The sequence below is a fragment of the Otolemur garnettii genome, unplaced genomic scaffold (assembly GCF_000181295.1).
Source record: "Otolemur garnettii isolate 467f Iridium unplaced genomic scaffold, OtoGar3 scaffold00120, whole genome shotgun sequence".
Lineage (NCBI taxonomy): Eukaryota > Metazoa > Chordata > Mammalia > Primates > Galagidae > Otolemur > Otolemur garnettii.
Window position 1 is genome coordinate 358,929 of NW_003852515.1, and position 4,772 is coordinate 363,700.

General features: G+C 38.8%; 1 protein-coding gene and 1 pseudogene across 1 annotated transcript in view; one reads left to right on the forward strand and one right to left on the reverse strand.

Annotated features, from left to right (window-relative positions):
* BRCA2 (BRCA2, DNA repair associated) overlaps nucleotides 1-4,772 on the reverse strand; it is a 101,405-nt gene that overhangs the window by 43,389 nt on the left and 53,244 nt on the right. The gene's annotated exons all lie outside the window — the stretch shown is intronic.
* LOC100941903 lies at nucleotides 824-1,735 on the forward strand (annotated as a pseudogene).

Consider the following 4,772-nt stretch of genomic DNA (forward strand, 5'->3'; position numbering starts at 1 on the left):
AGGCGCCGAGCCGACTTTTACTTTCATTAGAAAACAGATTAGGGGCTTGGCACTTGTAGCACAGTGGTTATGGCGTCAGCCACCTACACTGAGGGTGGCGGGTTTGAACATGGCCCAGGCCAGCTAAATAATTGCAACAAAAAAATAACTGGGCATTGTGGTGGGCACCTGTAGTCCCAGCTACTTGGGAGGCTGAGGGAAGAGAATCATTTCAGCCCAAGAGTTTGAGGTTGCTGTGAGCTGTGATGTCACAGCACTCAACTGAGGCCGACATAGTGAGACTCTGAATCAAAAAAAGGTAAAGAAAAAGAAAGAAGAAAAGAAAAAGAAAATCGATGAGGGTAAGGGATATAAGGTTTGGATATTTTAAAACTGAGATGCCTACTAGTTACCTACATAAAAATCTTAGTTGGGTAGTAGGATGAATATGTTGTTTACAGAATAGACCTGGGGCTAAAGATGCTAATTTTGGAGCCACCAGGAAATGGATAGTTTATAAAGTCATGAAAAGTGGATGTGACCACCGGGGAGGAAGGGCAGTAAGAGAACTGGAGGTGAACCCAGAGGACTTGAACATTTAGTGGTTAGTTGAAGAACCAGCAAAGGAGACAGAATAGCTAATGGGATAGAAAGAGAAGTAAGAGATGTCCCAGAAGTCAGAGTAGAGAGGTGTTAAGATAGCAAAAGTGATTGTGTCAATGCTACTCCTAGGTTAACATGAGGATGGAGAGCTGACAAGATTTAGCAATGTGGAGCTGGCTCTCGGGAAGCAGAGAGACTACAGTCTCCAAAGCTGTGTTATGCCTCCCCACTGCTTCCCTCCATGTACCCTGGTGCCACTGCTCTCCTTCCTCAGGCTGCTGCTTTTCCTGGGGTCTATGGAAGTGATGGAAGGACCTCTCAACCTGGCTCATCTATAGAGCAGATGAGAGCATCGTTTATTAGCCATAGAAAAATACAAAGAGGCTATTTTTTGTCACAAAAAGGCTGCAGCTTATTTTTCTGAAGCCATGACACTGACACAGGTTGTGTAGGCTCAATTATCAATGAAATTGCAAAGGGACAGCCACATGAAACAGCTCCTCATTCAGAAGTGGTGGGAAAAGGCAAAGCATGAGGAAAGGTTGAAAGCTCAGCAGAACGCAGACAAGGGTGTATCTACCCATCTTTGGGCATCTCATAAACCCTCTGCTGAGGACAGAGGGCCAGAATCCCCTTCTTCCTCAGAAGTATAGCCCTTCCACAGAAAGATACCTGCCTGAAATTCACGGGATCTTTGACAGGGATCCAGACACACTGCTATTTTTACTTGAGAAAAAGAGTGAGTCAATAGCTATGTATGGGAAGCAAATCCCCAAAAGATGATAAAACAATTATAGAGAAGCAGGCAAGCAAAATTGCAGATTTAAAGAGACACGTGGAATTCCTTGTGGCTAAGAATGAACGGTTAGGGAAAGAAAATGAACTAAGGGCTGAAAAGACCAGACTTCCAAAATGTCTGAAAGAAAAGGAGTTGGAAATAGATGCTGATTTTGTAGAAAAGTCAGAGTTATGGAGCTTGCCACTACCTTCAGAAACTACTACAGCCTCTTTTACTTGGCAGAAGTTTACAGCAAATACCAGGAAAGCCAAGGACATTCTAATACCAACTTTTCCTCTCTTGGATTTTCCATCTCCAGAACTTCCCCTTATGGATCTCTCTGAGGATGTTTTAAAAGGACTTATGAATAATTAAAATGTAAGGTCACAGAAGAAGTGAGAAGAAATAATACAATGATACAATTAATTCAGTCAAAAAAGAAAAAAAGTGTGTGTGGGGGGGAGAACACATATAACAGTAATCCCAGAAACGCTTCATCATCTGGCATAATATGGACGAGGCATTGCCAGGACTTGGAAACAGCCACTGTAAAATATGTCACATATCTGAGTCACTGACTTGAGCAAATAATTCTGGCTCAGCTGACACTAAACTCTTGGAGGTTCACTTTCTCCTGATAAAAACCAAATGGCTGCCTGGAATTATTTTTTCAAGCAACAATTATTTTCTTATCTTCAGGGCTAAAATACGTAAAAGTATGCTATGTGTAATTAATCTATAATGCCATAAATGATAATGCAAAACCTAAATAATATGGTGGCCTGATGGGCTGCCTTATATCTGAAACATGCTTTTTATCATGTATTGAGTGTATGCATTTGTCATGCACATTTTGTTTGCTTAAATAAGGTGTGTAAGATACACATTTTTCTAGATGAAACTACATGTGCCACACTTTGCACTACTCATAACATAATGATAACCTCAAGACTATGAGGAGAAATATTTCAATTTCCATTTTATAAAGAACCAAATTACTAGTTATCCTTTTTTAAGCAAATTACCAGTTTATATAATTAATCAGTGTGTATTTTAAGCTCTGATTTGTTTATTGTATAATGCATCCTTTGAAAATACCAAGGAAATGTCCTTTGTTTTTAATGGTGCATGAGTAGAAGTAATGCTAGTTGGTAGGATTTGATTGTAAGCAATACATAAAGAATTGTGTTAAAAAAAAAAAAAAGAGTTAGCAATGTGAAAGTAAATGGTATCTTCATAAGAGCTGATGGGTAGAGAAAAAAGACTGATGTGGGTTCACCAGAGCACTGGAAGAGATGATGAAGTGGAGACAACTGGCAGAAACAAATCCAGCGATTGGGGCTTTAAGGGGAGCAAAGCTGAGATTAGAGTGGCCAAGAAAGCTCTTCTTAAGATGAGAGATTTATAGCAACTGCTTATACTGATGGGAATAATCCAGTAGAGAGGAAAAACTACTGATTCAGGAAAAAGGGGAAAATTGAGGGACTGGTTTCCTCGTGTAAGTGATTTACATGAGAACTAGTACACAAGAATGAATAAATCTTCAAAATTCTTTTGAAGAATAAAACCAAAATCCTTTTCACTGATCTCCTTTTTACCCTTTGGTTTTTAAATATGAAGAATACTGTGATAATGAGGAGTTGATTTTGTAGGTTTATGTTCAAGATATCTATTTGAATCTACATGGAGATAATTTGCCAGTCTCAATTAATCACCATTTAGTCAAACCTAATGAATTTATATCCTATTCATTCCCTGACTGTTATCTCCTCTGCTAGACCTTTACTTCCTTACTAATCTCCTTGTAACAGTTTGCTTCAGTCAATTTTTAAAACATAAATCTGGTTATGTTGTTCCTCCTTCTCAAGGACAGCCTATCACCCTTCTGGGTTTTGACTTATCAGAAAGGATACACAGGAAGCTTCCTATTTGGTTCTAACCTTCCTATTTCTTTTTGTTTCCTCCAGGGGCCTTCTCCCTCTTCAAATCTCATTATTTAGAATGACCTCTCTTTTTTTTTTGTGGGAGAGCCTCAAGCTGTTGCCCTGGGTAGAGCACCCAGCAACCTCCAACTCCTGGGCTCAAGGTGAGTCTCCTGCCTCCACCTCCCACATAGCTGGGATTACAGGTGCCCGCCACAACACCTGGCTATTTTTTGATTGCAGCCGTCATTGTTGTTTGGTGGGCCCAGGCTGGATTCGAACCCACTACCTCAGGTGTACATGGCTGGCACCTTAGCCGCTTGAGCCACAGGCACCGAGCCTAGAAAGAGCTCTTTAACCAAGCCTTCTTCACATCCTGATGTATTACTTTTCCCATGAAGTTTTCTGTTACATAATTAGCTGCCAATTTTTCATTGTTCTCACATCACCCCGTTACTTCTATTTTAAATAATGTTAAATAATTCTTATTCTTATGCCTGGTTTCTAGACTAGTAAAAATAGGAAATAATAAAAGTATTTCTGTTATTTATCTTTATAGCCATGAGCATAGTATATATTAGAGCAGATGCTTTAACAAATGTTTGTTAAGCTGGGCATAGTGGCTCATGCCTATAATCCTAGCATTCTGGGAGGCTGAGCTCATGGAGGCTGAGCTCAAGACCAGCCTGAGCAAGAGCAAGACTGGTCTCTAAAAAACAGCCAGATGTTGTGGCAGGCACCTATAGTCCCACCTCCTTGGGAGGCTGAGGCAAGAGAATCGCTTAAGCCCAGGAGTCTTGGGTTGCTGTGAGCTATGATGCAATAGCACTCTACTGAGGGCGACAAAATGAGACTATTTAAAAACCAAAAAATCAGATGTTTGTTAAATACATTGAAGTACCAGTATTTTCCCATTTCATACGTAAATTAAGGTAATATACAGATAAATAACTAGGCATTTACTTTATTATTGAATATTACAACTTGTTTTTGATAAAAAAGAAATGAAAACAAAAAAAACACCTGGCTTTCTTTCTACATTCAAAAGACATACATTTCACATAAACTTTATGAACACCCTTACATATTTGCAGCCTGCTAAATATACTCCAGAAATACACGTCAATAACTTCAACAATTTTTATAAGTAGTTATCTTTTAAAAAGGTAACACTGAAACAATTTCAATCAAATCTTTGGGCTCAAAAATTTATTAGCTAGAAAAGGTTTTGTAAACTGCTTTCAACAACTTGAGACAGAAAATGTAGTTAGTTCTTTGTTAACTCCACTTTCACCTTACTACATATATTCACATGTTCCCTCTCACCTCTCCCCAGCCTACCACGTTATATACTTGAGCCTACCAATATTCATCATTTACATTATGGATAAGTAAATACTTTTTACAGTTAAGAGTGTTACACTGGTATGAAGTATAATAACATGTAGTATATTGTGATTGTATTTCCTTTCTTTACAATTTCTGCTTTC